The sequence below is a fragment of the Lepidochelys olivacea genome (assembly GCF_965140295.1).
Source record: "Lepidochelys olivacea isolate rLepOli2 genome assembly, chromosome: 1".
NCBI lineage: Eukaryota > Metazoa > Chordata > Testudines > Cheloniidae > Lepidochelys > Lepidochelys olivacea.
In genome coordinates, this window is record NC_140411.1 from 8,700,404 (window position 1) to 8,716,877 (window position 16,474).

A 16,474-nucleotide genomic window follows, 5' to 3' on the forward strand; every position below is an offset into this window, starting at 1 on the left:
GCAAGCTCTGGTGGATCACAAGGGACGTTTCACCAACATCAACGTGGGATGGCCGGGAAAGGTACATGACGCTCGCATCTTCAGGAACTCTGGTCTGTTTCAAAAGCTGCAGGAAGGGACTTTATTCCCAGACCAGAAAATAACCGTTGGGGATGTTGAAATGCCTATATGTATCCTTGGGGACCCAGCCTACCCCTTAATGCCATGGCTCATGAAGCCATGAAGCCACAGGGAGCCTGGACAGTAGTCAGGAGCTGTTCAACTACAGGCTGCGCAAGTGCAGAATGGTGGTAGAATGTGCATTTGGACGTTTAAAGGCGCGCTGGCGCACTTTACTGACTCGCTTAGACCTCAGCGAAACCAATATTCTCACTGTTATTACTGCTTGCTGTGTGCTCCACAATATCTGTGAGAGTAAGGGGGAGATGTTTATGGCGGGGTGGGAGGTTGAGGCAAATCGTCTGGCTGCTGGTTACGCGCAGCCAGACACCAGGGCGGTTAGAAGAGCACGGGAGGGCGCGGTACGCATCAGAGAAGCTTTGAAGACCAGTTTCATGACTGGCCAGGCTATGGTGTGAAAGTTCTGTTTGTTTCTCCTTGATGAAACCCCCCGCCCCTTGGTTCACTCTACTTCCCTGTAAGCTAAGCACCCTCCTCTCCTCCCTTCGATCACCGCTTGCAGAGCCAATAAAGTCATTGTTGCTTCACATTCATGCATTCTTTATTCATTCATCACACAAATAGGGGGATGGCTACCAAGGTAGCCCAGGAGGGGTGGTGGAGGAGGGAAGGAAAATGCCACACAGCACTTTAAAAGTTTACAACCTTAAAAGTTATTGAATGCCAGCCTTCTTTTTTTTGGGCAATCCTCTGTGGCGGAGTGGCTGGTTGGCCGGTGGTCCCCCCACCGTGTTCTTGGGCGTCTGGGTGTGGAGGCTATGAAACTTGGGGAGGAGGGCGGTTGGTTACACAGGGGCTGTAGTGGCAGTCTGTGCTCCAGCTGCCTTTGCTGCAGCTCAACCATACACTGGAGCATACTGGTTTGGTCCGCCAGCAGCCTCAGCATTGAATCCTGCCTCCTCTCATCACGCTGCCACCACATTTGAACTTCAGCCCTCTCTTCAGCCCTCCACTTACTCTCTTCAGCCCGCCACCTCTCCTCCCGGTCATTTTGTGCTTTCCTGCACTCTGACATTATTTGCCTCCACGCATTCGTTTGTGCTCTGTCAGTGCAGGAGGACAGCATGAGCTCGGAGAACATTTCATCTCGAGTGCTTTTTTTTTTCTTCTTTCTGATCTTAACTAGCCTCTGGGAAGGAGAAGATCCTGTGATCATTGAAACACATGCAGCTGGTGGAGAAAAAAAAAGGACAGCAGTATTTAAAAAGACACATTTTATAAAACAGTGGCTACACTCTTTCAGGGTAAACCTTGCTGTTAACATTACATACATAGTACATGTGCTTTTGTTACAAGGTTGCATTTTGCCTCCCTCCACCACGTGGCTACCCCCTCAACCATCCCCCCTCCCTGTGGCTAACAGCGGGGAACATTTCTGTTTAGCCACAGGCAAACAGGCCAGCAGGAATGGGCTCCTCTGAGTGTCCCCTGAAGAAAAGCACTCTATTTCAACCAGGTGACCATGAATTATATCTCACTCTCCTGAGGATAACACAGAGAGATAAAGAACGGATGTTGTTTGAACGCCAGCAAACATACACTGCAATGCTTTGTTGTACAATGATTCCAGAGTACGTGTTACTGGCCTGGAGTGGTAAAGTGTCCTACCATGAAGGACGCAATAAGGCTGCCCTCCCCAGAAACCTTTTGCAAAGGCTTTGGGAGTACATCCAGGAGAGCCGGGAATGCCAGGGCAAAGTAATCCTTTCACATGCTTGCTTTTAAACCATGTATAGTATTTTAAAAGGTACACTCACCGGAGGTCCCTTCTGTGCCTGCCGGGTCCAGGAAGCAGCCTTGGTTGGGTTCAGGGGGTACTGGCTCCAGGTCCAGGCTGAGAAACAGTTCCTGGCTGTTGGGAAAACCGGTTTCTCCGCTTGCTTGCTGTGAGCTATCTGCAACCTCATCATCATCATCATCATCTTCTTCGTTCCCAAAACCTGCTTCCATGTTGCCTCCATCTCCAGTGAAGGAGTCAAACAACACGGCTGGGGTAGTGGTGGCTGAACCCCCTAAAATGGCATGCAGCTCATCATAGAAGCGGCATGTTTGGGGCTCTGACCTGGAGCGGCCGTTCGCCTCTCTGGTTTTCTGGTAGGTTTGCCTCAGATCCTTAAGTTTCACGCGGCACTGCTTCAGGTCCCTGTTATGGCCTCTGTCCCTCATGCCCTGGGAGATTTTCACAAAGGTTTTGGCATTTCGAAAACTGGAACGGAGTTCTGATAGCACGGATTCCTCTCCCAATACAGCGATCAGATCCCGTATCTCCCGTTCGGTCCATGCTGGAGCTCTTTTGCGATTCTGGGACTCCATCATGGTCACCTCTGCTGATGAGCTCTGCATGGTCACCTGCAGCTTGCCATGCTGGCCAAACAGGAAATGAGATTCAAAAGTTTGCGGGCCTTTTCCTGTCTACCTGGCCAGTGCATCTGAGTTGAGAGTGCTGTCCAGAGCGGTCACAATGGAGCACTCTGGGATAGCTCCTGGAGGCCAATACCGTCGAATTGTGTCCACAGTACCCCAAATTCGAGCCGGCAAGGCCGATTTAAGCGCTAATCCACTTGTCAGGGGTGGAGTAAGGAAATCGATTTTAAGAGCTCTTTAAGTCGAAATAAAGGGCTTCATCGTGTGGACGGGTGCAGGTTTACATCGATTTAACGCTGCTAAATTCGACCTAAAGTCCTAGTGTAGACCAGGACTCAGACTCAATCTTCCACCCGGTTTGCTGCTTTCTGGTTTTATCCTCTCACAGAGATGGAGAAGGAGGGGAGCTGCTTGCCCCAGAGCCAGTTCTTTCCCATCCTGCTTGCCTCTCTTTCCTGCCCAGAAAAGAGGAGGCCGAGGCAAATGCACCTGGACTGGGCTGTGAGGGGGAACTGCCCGTAGCTCACAAAGAACGTGAAAGCAGGAGATTTAAGCCCTTCCTTTTGCCTTTGACTTTCTTGGCATAGCTCTCTCCCTGAAGTCTGCAGGAACACCAGCCACCACAAATGCCACAGAAGGGTAGAGCCCTCAATGGATAAAAATTTTGCATCCACAGCCGAGTAGCAATCCGCAAACATGGCTGTGGGATATAAAGCAGATATCTGCAGATCTGCAGGGCTCTACAGAAGGGGAAGCAGAGCTGACAGGAATCATAGAATATCAGGGTTGGAAGGGACCCCAGAAGGTCATCTAGTCCAACCCCCTGCTCGAAGCAGGACCAGTTCCCAGTTAAATCATCCCAGCCAGGGCTTTGTCAAGCCTGACCTTAAAAACCTCTAAGGAAGGAGATTCTACCACCTCCCTAGGTAACGCATTCCAGTGTTTCACCACCCTCTTAGTGAAAAAGTTTTTCCTAATATCCAATCTAAACCTCCCCCACTGCAACTTGAGACCATTACTCCTCGTTCTGTCATCTGCTACCATTGAGAACAGTCTAGAGCCATCCTCTTTGGAACCCCCTTTCAGGTAGTTGAAAGCAGCTATCAAATCCCCCCTCATTCTTCTCTTCTGCAGGCTAAACAATCCCAGCTCCCTCAGCCTCTCCTCATAACTCATGTGTTCCAGTCCCCTAATCATTTTTGTTGCCCTTCGCTGGACTCTCTCCAATTTATCCACATCCTTCTTGAAGTGTGGGGCCCAAAACTGAACACAGTACTCCAGATGAGGCCTCACCAATGTCGAATAGAGGGGAACGATCACGTCCCTCGATCTGCTCGCTATGCCCCTACTTATACATCCCAAAATGCCACTGGCCTTCTTGGCAACAAGGGCACACTGCTGACTCATATCCAGCTTCTCGTCCACTGTCACCCCTAGGTCCTTTTCCGCAGAACTGCTGCCTAGCCATTCGGTCCCTAGTCTGTAGCTGTGCATTGGGTTCTTCCGTCCTAAGTGCAGGACCCTGCACTTATCCTTATTGAACCTCATCAGATTTCTTTTGGCCCAATCCTCCAATTTGTCTAGGTCTTTCTGTATCCTATCCCTCCCCTCCAGCGTATCTACCACTCCTCCCAGTTTAGTATCATCCGCAAATTTGCTGAGAGTGCAATCCACACCATCCTCCAGATCATTTATGAAGATATTGAACAAAACTGGCCCCAGGACCGACCCTTGGGGTACTCCACTTGATACTGGCTGCCAACTAGATATGGAGCCATTGATCACTACCCGTTGAGCCCGACAATCTAGCCAGCTTTCTACCCACCTTGTAGTGCATTCATCCAGCCCATACTTCCTTAACTTGCTGACAAGAATACTGTGGGAGACCGTGTCAAAAGCTTTGCTAAAGTCAAGAAACAATACATCCACTGCTTTCCCTTCATCCACAGAACCAGTAATCTCATCATAAAAGGCAATTAGATTAGTCAGGCATGACCTTCCCTTGGTGAATCCATGCTGGCTGTTCCTGATCACTTTCCTCTCATGCAAGTGCTTCAGGATTGATTCTTTGAGGACCTGCTCCATGATTTTTCCAGGGACTGAAGTGAGGCTGACTGGCCTGTAGTTCCCAGAATCCTCCTTCTTCCCTTTTTTAAAGATTGGCACTACATTAGCCTTTTTCCAGTCATCCGGGACTTCCCCAGTTCGCCACGAGTTTTCAAAGATAATCAGGACAGTCTCCCTGATAGGCAAACACAGCCTGGGACACAGCCAGGAGTTGGATGGGCACATTACTGAGCCAAATTTAAACAGGACTTTGAAACAAAAGTTTGGATCTTCCCCCAGAAAAGCTATGGAGCAGGGCGAGCCGGGGAGGCAGATAATATAGGAAGGAACTTCAGGGGGCAGGGCATTTCCCTGCTGCTGGAGACTGACAGGTCTGGGTCTGCTTGTGTAATGTCGACAGACCCTGGAGTTGTCAGCGGGTGGTATCAAACTTGGGGCCTCTGGAGCTTAGTGCATGAACGTCTATCAAGCCAACTGGCTCTTAGCTAAGGCTGTAGAGCAGACTCATTTTATCTCTCTCTAAGAGGTCTCGGTGCCACTAGAGGGGACAGAACACCACACCCAGAAGGTGTGTGGGTTACACTCACACGTGACAAACAGGCTGAAACAGTATCTATTTTAATGGATCTGTGATCCTTAGCTCGATGCAGCAAGTGACATAAGGGGGAAGGTTTCAGAGTAGCAGCCGTGTTAGCCTGTATTCGCAAAAAGACAAGGAGTACTTGTGGCACCTTAGAGACTAACCAATTTATTTGAGCATAAGCTTTCGTGAGCTGTAGCTCACAAAAGCTTATGTTTATGCTCAAATAAATTGGTTAGTCTCTAAGGTGCCACAACTCCTTTTCCTTTTCGTAAGGAAGAAGGGGATTGTGCAGTGTGTTACTCCTTGAAGGAAGAAGAAAGTCAAAGAGTACTGTACATTTTATTGGCCACTTCATTAGCCATTTGGAGCACAGACACATGTCCTCTCCAGTAAATGTGCATGAGATTTGCACTAGATTACAAGTGCATTGATAGCTGGGGCACTGAGTACTGGAGGCTCTATAGGCCCAGATAAAGTTTGGAATACACCAGAAGCTAGAGAAAGGTGCCCAAACACCCACCTGAATTTAGGAAATGTCATTTGTAGGAAGGTACTTGTAGGGTCCTCAATCACTGTAGCATAAAGTCACCTTGCAATCATTACTGAATTTATCACAACCGCTTTGAGATAAGGATATATTATCTCCATTTCTTGGTTGGGAAATGGGGGCTCAAAAAGTGTAAATGATTTGCCCAGGATCACGCAGGAATCTGTAGTAGATCCAGAAACTGAACCCAGATGCCACAAGTCCCACAGCACAAAGCCATCCTCTCTCTCCACTCTGAAGTACTCAGGAAGCTTCAGGTCCTGTTTTCAATAGCCCTGAGATTGTCCCCCAAAGGCACTGTACTCAAGAGAGCTGCTCCAGATTCTGTGCTAGGCATTAGGGCCTGCTGCACGAAGAGCGCTGGCTTTCATGATAACCGTCGGTGGCATCAAAACATTTCGCTCCAGACCTTTCATTTATTCCCTGCTTTCAAGGGGGATATTTTTTAATGGTTGTTAAATTGCAGGTTCTCTTCATTTTCATCCATGAGTTCCTATTATCTCTAATAACATTTGAAAAGCTGCCTTAATACCATTACAGTTGATTGCCTCCAACAGCACTTAATATTATAATCAAAGCAGCCATTGGGATAGGATTAGATGGCAGCTTAGTTCACTTTTAAGAATTGTGATTTATGTAACTCCGTTTATTAATACTGGAACTGCATCCAGAAAATAAACTTAGCTTTGAGAATAGGACTTTTAAAGAGTTTTACGAAATTGAGCAAGGCAGCACCAGCTTAACCTCTCTCTTCAGCAGTCCCCCGTAGAAGTAATAATACTCTGCTTTTCTTCAGGGCCTTTCAGCTGAGAATATTAAAAGCAATTTATGAACACTAACAAAGCCTCAAAAGAGCCTTGTTAGGTAGGGAGGGAGGGATCATTCCTATTTTAAAGCTGAGACTTTGTAACATATAACATGTCACATAGCAATGAGTGGGAGAGCTGGGAAAATAACATAGGACAGTGGCTCTCAACCTTTCCAGACTACTGCACCCCTTTCAGGAGTCTGATTTGTCTTGGGTAGCCCCAAGTTACACCTCACTTAAAAACTACTTGCTTATAAAATCAGACATAAAAGTATAAAAGTCACAGCACGCTATTACTGAAAAATTGCTTATTTTCATTTTTACCGCGTAGTTATAAAATAAATCAATTAGAATATAAATATTGTACTTACATTTCAGCGTAGAGTATATGGAGCAGTACAAACAAGTCGTCGTCTGTATGAAATTTTAGTTTGTACTGACTTCGTTAGTGCTTTTTATGCAGCCTGTTGTAAAACTTGGCAAATATCTAGATGAGCTGATGTACCCCCTGGAAGACCTCTGCGTACCCCTGCCTGAGAACCACTGATCTAGGAATCCTCGTATTAAGTCTCCAGCTCTAGTTACCACAGAATACTTCCTTCACGAAGCGATGAGTATGATGCTGCACTTCCACTGACAATAGAAACTATTAAACTACCACTTTACCCTAAACAGCTGGGCATACTATATTACAAGCAGAGCCATTAGCTACTTCATATTTGATGTTCAAAAGCTGTCAAAAAGGGATCTGAAACACACACCTGCACACCATCTATAATTTTACAGGATGAATTTCCCAAATGAACTGTGGATGAGGGATTTTAGCATATTATTTATTTAAACTTGGGAGCAAGGAGTCAGGGGAAACTGTATCTGAAGAGCTGCAAAACCAGACCCACGTAATCGCCAGCTTTCAGACAGTGTAACATTACACCTGCCAGCTGACCACCAGAGGAAGACAAAGGTTGTATCACTGATTCTATTGGGACTATGGGCAGAATGTAGAACTACACAACATGAGCAAGGGTGGCGGAACTGGATCCATAACTAGATGTGTCTATATGACGGGACAAGGGAATTCATTGGAAAGTTCTGCTTATGAGCTATAAACTAAGAGCAGCTCACTGAGGCTTCAGAATAAGTTAAGACTGTCTGAGCTTAAAATACTAATCCACATATAAAAACACTTCATTAAATGTTGGGAGAGGGCAATCTTGTCTCCGAGATTATGTGAAGAAGGATAAACACTTTAGAAGAACAAACATGAAAGATAAGTATTATAAACTTTATTACCCCACCAGAAACTCACCCTGGGGATAAGGACCTCTGTCAGAAAGCAACTCTCACAGAATTCTTCTTAGAATTTCCAACCGAGAGTCACAAAGGGAACTATGTCTGCTTTGGTCTGCCTCTGCCTCCAATGATTTCACCTCTCATTATGTAGCAGTCATTCCCAGTGCCTGTCATTTCTTTCTGTAGATTTTCAGTAATTTTGAGGTTAATACAATGCTTTAAATAATGGTAGTTTAGTAGGTTATCTAGAGGCAAGTTACAATAGACTCAATCCACAAGGCCCTAAGTATCTTCATGCATCCGATGAAGTGAGCTGTAGCTCACGAAACCTTATGCTCAAATAAATTTGCTAGTCTCTAAGGTGCCACAAGTCCTCCTTTACTTTTTTCAATACCCACCAACTACCAGAAGTAAGGATGCTCCATATATTACAAGAGTAGGCTCTGTATGCTGTGTAGTTGCAGCCTTCTCAGTCCCAGGATACTAGAGAGGGAAAGTGGGGGAGGTAATATCTTTTATTGGACCAACTTCTGTTGGTGAGAGAGAAGCTTTCAAGCCACACAGAGCTCTTCTTCAGGTCTGGGACAAGGGTGGACTCTAACAGCCTTAGGTGTTAAGTTTATTTAATTTAAAAAAACAACTTTTCTGACCCTCCATTTCTCTTCATACGTGTCTGTCTCTACTTTTTAGTCTCCAAAACAAAGACAGGTTATTTAAGATCAGGTTCTTAAAATGCTGAAATCGACCAGGATTAGGACCACTGCCAAAGAAACAAGACAAAATTCTCCCCTAATCCTTCCCACCCTGTGGTAACTAGAGCCCAATCTCATACTGCAGAAGTCATCCAACGGAAAGTGCCACTGCACAAGAACATTCTCTCGGGCAGTAGATCACAGCAGCTGGCAAGGTGCTGAGAGCACTGCCCAATTAAGATGCACTGCAAGCATACCAACTGAAGTTTTCTTTTTCTTCAAGTGTTTTAAGTACTGTTGAAATGTGTCAAAGGGACGGGCCAGGGGACAGAAGCTCTCCATTTGCCCCACAGAACATATAAAGAACAGGAACTGAAAATGCAGGGTTCTCCCACACACCCCTGTAGATGTGCCTCAACCTGGAGGGATCACTCTGAGGGGTGTTCAGTCTCCCTGCCCTACATTAGTCAGGGTCTGTCTGCTAAAACTACCTGCAAGGAAGATAATCAGTGCTGGTTATGTTGACACTGACATCTTTGCCCTAGAATTTATACAGGCCCCCACATCATTCCACATAAACCAAGATAATGTGAGATGGTAGTTAGAATCTCATCTAAATCACCACTGACCAATGATCTAGAAGTGAAAGGCTCTGTATCCCCCAAGCAATCATAGCCCAATGACTGATTTGTTTTTAAATTCCTGCAATTTCTTTCCTACAAGTTCCTTCCTTTAATGGTATTGTAGTAGGGAATAGTGTCTTCTGAGCCAAAATAGCTATTTTGAAAGTGACAGAGTAATGAATTGATCCTCCACATACATAAAAGTCATACAGCCAAAGCCCAATTGACTGCGATACTGAAAGCATGGAAGTCATTCTCCCTGTCTCTCCAGAGCCCTAGGAACTCTGACTGCTTAATTTTCATTGTGAAGTTCACTGAGTGATTTATCAGGGCTAAGGATAAGATTTAGTCATAGAGGTCACAGACCCCCGTGATTTCAGCTTCAGCTGTCAGTGGCAGGATCGGACGCTCCCCCTCCCAGCCACGCAGCTTTGATTGGTGCCAGACATCCCCCTGCCCCACTCCATTCTCTGCTGCTGCAGCCAGGGCGGTGCGTGCCCACCCCCACCCCCGTCCCTTTGGCTGGAGCTGGAGCCACTGCTGTGTGCCCCCCCTGCCCCCACAGCTTTAGCGGGGACTGTACATACCCTCCCCCACCCCCACGGCTGCGGTGGAGGCTGGAGCTGTGCTCCCCTGTGGCGGTGGGGATGGGGCTGTCAGTACCCCACACGAGGCTCCAGCTGTCATTCCTTCTCCCCACCCCAGCCCTCTCTCCCCCGTTATTTTTAGTAGAAGTCACAGAAAGGTCACAGCTCCTGTGAATTTATTTTTATTGCCCGCAACCTGTCCGTGACTTTCACTAAAATAACCATGACATGGAGAATCAACCCGCTCTTGAAAGGTGTTTGAGCAGGTATGTTGCTTGCACCACCGGAGCAGCACATTCTTGTTCGGTTATGTTGAATTTCCATCTTCTCCACAGCAGCGTGGTTTGGGGTATTGTGAATGGGAGGGAATACAATGGGGTTCTTCCATTTGCCACCTCATCATTACACCAGACACTGCAAATCATTTTTGGTCCTCACCTGAAACAGCAATTTAATAACCAGATCAGATTAGAAGCTGCAAGAGATTGTTTCACTTTTGTATGAAGTGGCCGTACCAGACTCGTGAGAAATTTGTCCTGTTCTTTCTGTTAATCTTCTTGGAAGTACATTCATTAGTGAGGTAGAAACAGCAGGAGTTTGAGGATTGTTTATTAAAAGGGGTGACAGGTTTCATTTAAACATTAATACTGTACATAAATCAAGTACTTTATTTCCAGGCAGATGCCCTTAGCCTCTTGAGCGTGAGCAACAGCCACTTTTTTGGGCCAAAGAGCTTTTCTTTTTAGCAGCCTCACTCCCCTGCTGCACACCATAATCAGAACCATTTCCCAGCCATCAGAAGAGTGAAACAAAGTCTCTCCTAATGATACACCTACGTTAAAACAAAAGACATGCAGCATGGCCACAGCTGGCCCATATCACTCACTCAGGCTCACAGGACGTGGGCTGTGGGGCTACAGGTTGCCGCACAGATGTTAGAGCTTGGGCTGGAGCCTCGGCTCTGAAACCAAGAAAGTGGGGTGGGTCCTAGAGAGAGATCGGGCTCCAGGTTGAGCCCAAACACCTGCACTGCTATTTAAGCCAGTTGACCTGGGCTCTGAGGCTCCGTGCTAGAGGTTTTTTTATTGCAGTGTAAACTGCTCTGTAGCGTCCCTCTAGGAATTCTCCAGTACATTTGTACAGCTTCTTCCTCAAATTCAACACAGTAGGCTCCATTTTGATCTCCCTCACACTGGTGTAAATTAAGAGTAAACTGAAGTTAATGGAATTACAATGGTGTAAAACAACTAAGTACAAACAGAAATCAGGCCATTGCGTAGAACAGGGATCGGCAACCTTCAGCACGCGGCACGTCAGGGAAAGCTGCTAACGGGCCAGGACGGTTTGTTTACCTGCAGTGTCTGCAGGTTTGGCTGATCGCAGCTCCCACTGGCCGCGGTTCACGGTCCCAGGCCAAAGGCAGCTGCGTGAAGGACGGCCAGCACATCCTTCGGCCCGCGCCGCTTCCCGCAGCCCCCACTGGCCTGGGATTGGGGACCGTGGCCAGTGGGAGCTGTGAATGGCCGAGCCTGCAGACCCTGCAGGTAAACAAACCGGCCTGGCCTGCCAGCAGCTTTCCCTGGCGGGCCGCAGGCCAAAGATTGCCGATCCCTGGGATAGAAGGTCATACTGTCTGACCTATGCTTAAAGGTTGCAGTGATGCCTAGAGCGCCATTGCAGGCGACTCCAGCTAACAATAGCAGTAAACAAAATCTTTCAGCATTATCCAGCCAAAGGAAAGCCTACAACCCCCCCAGGGCCCGATTCTGCGGCCCCTACTCATGCTGAGTGGCACATCATTTAATCTGTTTGAGTGGCACATCATTTAATCATTTAAGCTGTTCCACTGACATCAATGGGACTACACATGTAAGTGTTACCCTAGGTGAGGAAGGGGTTACAGAACTGAGCCCTTAATCATCTGTATTCCTCGTATTCTAACCACTCAACCACTTCCTTCCAACAGACTGGTTGCCTCCCAAGTTGAGGCTTCCTGAGCCAGTAGCGTGACACCATTGTAAAACTGCTGGCTTTTTCATCCAAAACACAGGGCAAAACATTCAAAGCTCTCCTTTGACTCCCTCCTAAAAGCTATCCCCCACCTCAGCGTCTTCACCCAAGAACTCATTGATTTTTTTAAAGAGATCCACTGTCACCTCTCCTTTCTCTCCCCCTCCTCTCTTCCCCACATCTCTTGCAACACACTTTCCTCATTCTTCACTCTAACCAACAGTGAGGTTTCTCAATTGCTTTCTTCTCTAACCCTGACACATGCTTGATCCCCTCCCAGTTACTAACGTCCCTTGTCCCACCTCTCATCTCATCCTCTTGCTCTCTCTGGCCCATCTCCCTCTCAGTAACAGTATGCTGACATCTCCATCAAAAATAAAAACACTCTTGACCAGCAGTTACATTTCCAGTTACCACCCAGTCTCCTTCTTCCTTTCACTGCTAAACCCACTTAGATCACCATTTATAACTGTTGCCTTGAGATATTTTCCTCCAGGACCAGTCTCGCTTCTGCCCTCTCCATGATTCTTAATTCCCAGCCAAAGTTCAGGACTCCTACACAGAATCTCACCCACCACTCCTGCAAAAAACCTCACACCTATATCTGTGCTATTGAAGTCCTCAAATCGCAGTTTAAAGACTTCAAGGAGCAGAGAATCCTCCAGCAAGTGACCCGTGCCCCATGCTACAGAGGAAGGCAAAAAACCTCCAGGGCCTCTTCCAATCTGACCTGGAGGAAAATTCCTTCCTGACCCCAAATATGGCGATCAGCTAAACCCCGAGCATATGGGCAAGATTCACCAGCCAGATACTAAAAAAAAATTCTTTCCTGGGTAACTCGGATCCCACCCCATCTAATATCCCATCACAGGCCATTGGGCCTATTTACTATGAATATTTAATTACCAAAATCATGTTATCCCATCATACCATCTCCTCCATAAACTTATCGAGTTTAATCTTAAAGCCAGATAGATCTTTTGCCCCCACTGCTTCCCTTGGAAGGCTATTCCAAAACTTCACTCCTCTGATGGTTAGAAACCTTCGTCTAATTTCTAGTCTAAATTTCCTGGTGACCAGTTTATATCCATTTGTTCTTGTGTCCACATTGGTACTGAGCTTAAATAATTCCTCTCCCTCTCCGATTTATCCCTGTGATATATTTATAGAGAGCAATCATATCTTCCCTCAACCTTCTTTTAGTTAGGCTCAACAAGCCAAGCTCCTTGAGTCTCCTTTCATAAGACAAGTTTTCCATTCCTCGGATCATCCTAGTAGCCCTTCTCTGTACCTGTTCCAGTTTGAATTCATCCTTCTTAAACATGGGAGACCAGAACTGCACACAGTATTCCAGGTGAGGTCTCACCAGTGCCTTGTATAACGGTACTAACACCTCCTTATCTCTACTGGAAATACCTCTCCTGATGCATCCCAAGACCGCATTAGTTTTTTCACGGCCATATCACATTGGGGGTAACAAGGTCTGGGGGGTGATCTTCCCCATACTTTTCCAGGGAGACTTTGCCCACACCATCTTGGTGATGTGGAAAAGCCTGTAAGAGGAGTTTCCCCCCAGAAGGGATAATATGCTGCCAAGTCAGCAGTTGCAGTCCATTAGAGAGTCTCAAACCTGTATATCCAATATGCTCACATCTATATCTATTTTAAATTCACATGAAATGTGTTCAGGTCCAAGGATTGCACAATGTTTACTTTGGGCTGTGGGCACAAAATTGCAAAGTTGCATTTTAAAAAAAATCCTGAAAGGGGAAACAGTTTTGCCCACTCTTAGTAGCTAAGACATTGTTTGCAAAGGTGACAAAGTGAAGAAGCACACAAGCAGAGCAGTTAGTGAAATTTTAACATCCTGTGTATGAGAGAATGGAAACCCTGTAAGTCTGAATAATTGGAGCTGTGCATAGTTCATAATAACTTGGGTACTTGGACTGACAAACTGATGATACCCCCCCCTCCCCCTTTTCTGTTGGAAGGAACTGAACTCAGTGCTTCTGGGCTGTTTTAAATTACAATTTTAAAAAGGCCTCCAGTCAGTACAAATGCCTCTTCAACCAATGCTCTTTAATAGAAGAAGGAGCCAGATAAAGTTATTAGATTCACTTGACCTTGCTACCTTTACTCAAGGAGGGTAAAGTTGTTAGTAACTCTTGTAATCATCCCCTAATATTATGGAAAACTTGGAAGCTCACTAATCTTAGACTTAGGCTATGTCTACACACTGACAATTGAATGACAAAACTTTTGTCTTTCAGAGGTGTTAACCCCCCCGAAAGACAAAAGTTTTGCCACGACAAGCACCAGTGCCGACAACACAAACACCGCTCATTGGGGGTGGAAAGTTTTTTGTCAACAGGAGAGCTGACTGCATGACTTAGCAACACGGCTGTAGCAACACAGCCATGTCGCTACAAGCGGTGTAGCGTAGACATAGCCCCAGATGTCAGAATGAAATGTGTTTCGGCTAAACTAAAGCAGTAGTCCTCCCTCCCACCTCCCCCCACACGGCGTAAAAATCGCTGCTAGCTAGACTGGCTTCCACAGGGTTTCAAAGAGATCTGAACACTTTTTCCTCACTTCAAAGGGAGGAAATTAGCAGTGGAGACCACAGCAATGAAAGTGGCATGGAATGTAATGGAAACAAGAGTGTGAAGGGAGTGCATCTGCAATCACATTATCAGGAACAGAGCGGCAGTAGGCCATGAGGAACTGTGCATTCTCACCCGGGAGCAGCAAGAACAGAAGAAAATAGTAAGTAGTTTTGGGGGGAGGAGGCAGAGGATTAACTTGGATCTTTCACTGGCACCCATCGCCATAGTATCCGAGTGCCCAGAAAGAATCATAGAAACATAGAATATCAGGGTTGGAAGGGACCCCAGAAGGTCATCTAGTCCAACCCCCTGCTCGAAGCAGGACCAATTCCCAGTTAAATCATCCCAGCCAGGGCTTTGTCAAGCCTGACCTTAAAAACCTCTAAGGAAGGAGTTTCTACCACCTCCCTAGGTAACGCATTCCAGTGTTTCACCACCCTCTTAGTGAAAAAGTTTTTCCTAATATCCAATCTAAACCTCCCCCACTGCAACTTGAGACCATTACTCCTCGTTCTGTCATCTGCTACCATTGAGAACAGTCTAGAGCCATCCTCTTTGGAACCCCCTTTCAGGTAGTTGAAAGCAGCTATCAAATCCCCCCTCATTCTTCTCTTCTGCAGGCTAAACAATCCCAGCTCCCTCAGCCTCTCCTCATAACTCATGTGTTCCAGTCCCCTAATCATTTTTGTTGCCCTTCGCTGGACTCTCTCCAATTTATCCACATCCTTCTTGAAGTGTGGGGCCCAAAACTGGACACAGTACTCCAGATGAGGCCTCACCAATGTCGAATAGAGGGGAACGATCACGTCCCTCGATCTGCTCGCTATGCCCCTACTTATACATCCCAAAATGCCATTGGCCTTCTTGGCAACAAGGGCACACTGCTGACTCATATCCAGCTTCTCATCCACTGTCACCCCTAGGTCCTTTTCTGCAGAACTGCTGCCTAGCCATTCGGTCCCTAGTCTGTAGCTGTGCATTGGGTTCTTCCGTCCTAAGTGCAGGACCCTGCACTTATCCTTATTGAACCTCATCAGATTCCTTTTGGCCCAATCTTCCAATTGGTCTAGGTCCTTCTGTATCCTATCCCTCCCCTCCAGCGTATCTACCACTCCTCCCAGTTTAGTATCATCCGCAAATTTGCTGAGAGTGCAATCCACACCATCCTCCAGATCATTTATGAAGATATTGAATAAAACCAGCCCCAGGACCGACCCTTGGGGCACTCCACTTGATACCGGCTGCCAACTAGACATGGAGCCATTGATCACTACCCGTTGAGCCCGACAATTTAGCCAGCTTTCTACCCACCTTATAGTGCATTCATCCAGCCCATACTTCCTTAACTTCCTAAAGGTCTTGTTGTACTCTGCTCTGCATTCTACAAGAATAAAAATTATTATTAGGGTTCACGCTTCAGCTTGACTCTAAAAATAGCTCCGGCTTAGAGCACTGCCCCGTAGCATATCTGAATCCTAAAGAAGAGCTCTGTGTGGCTTGAAAGCTTGTTTCTCTCACCAATACAAGTTGGTCCAATAAAAAATATTAACCGCATCCACCTCGTCTTTGCTTCCCTCACTGTCAGACGTTGCTAAGGGCACGAACAAAGCTCTGCCATCCCTGTCTATCCTGCTATTTGCTGGAATAGGCTTTCTTGTTTTTTGTTTTGTTTTTTTTAAAACGAGAACAGTTTGTTGGCCTATTGCTCAACCTCAACCTGGGAGATGAGTGGACTGCTTTTCATCTGGTCCCTATCCTCTGACCTGTCCAGCTTGGGTGGCCCTTCCAGGAGTTAAAACCCCCACCAACATAAGCTCTCAAGGCCATTGGAACACACCAGACTTCACCCCACAATAAAGGTGCAATATCCAGGGAAGTTTTCTAGTACTTCATCAAAAGCTATCATATGGTACCTTTGATCCTGGGCTACTGCATTCAATGCCCTGTGCTCCAAAGCTCATTTATATTGATGCATCCATCCTAAGCAATTTATTGCCATAAAACAAGCAAACCTGTTTGTTTCCTTGGAGATTAAATACACTGAAGTTTTGAAGAAAGGTCAAATGTAGCTAAAGATAAACTTATGTATTTGGATATTGAGCCTAGGTTGAAGA

General features: G+C 46.4%; 1 protein-coding gene across 5 annotated transcripts in view; it reads right to left on the reverse strand.

Moving 5' to 3' along the window:
• STIM1 (stromal interaction molecule 1) overlaps window positions 1-16,474 on the reverse strand; it is a 202,932-nt gene that overhangs the window by 109,377 nt on the left and 77,081 nt on the right. The window contains exon 1 of one of the 5 annotated variants that reach the window (XM_084614954.1): window positions 1,138-1,157. The exons of the other annotated variants lie outside the window; for them this stretch is intronic. The gene's annotated coding sequence lies outside the window, so the exon portion shown is untranslated. Of the gene's footprint in view, window positions 1-1,137; window positions 1,158-16,474 lie in introns of those variants that run through there. 5 annotated transcript variants of the gene reach the window in all.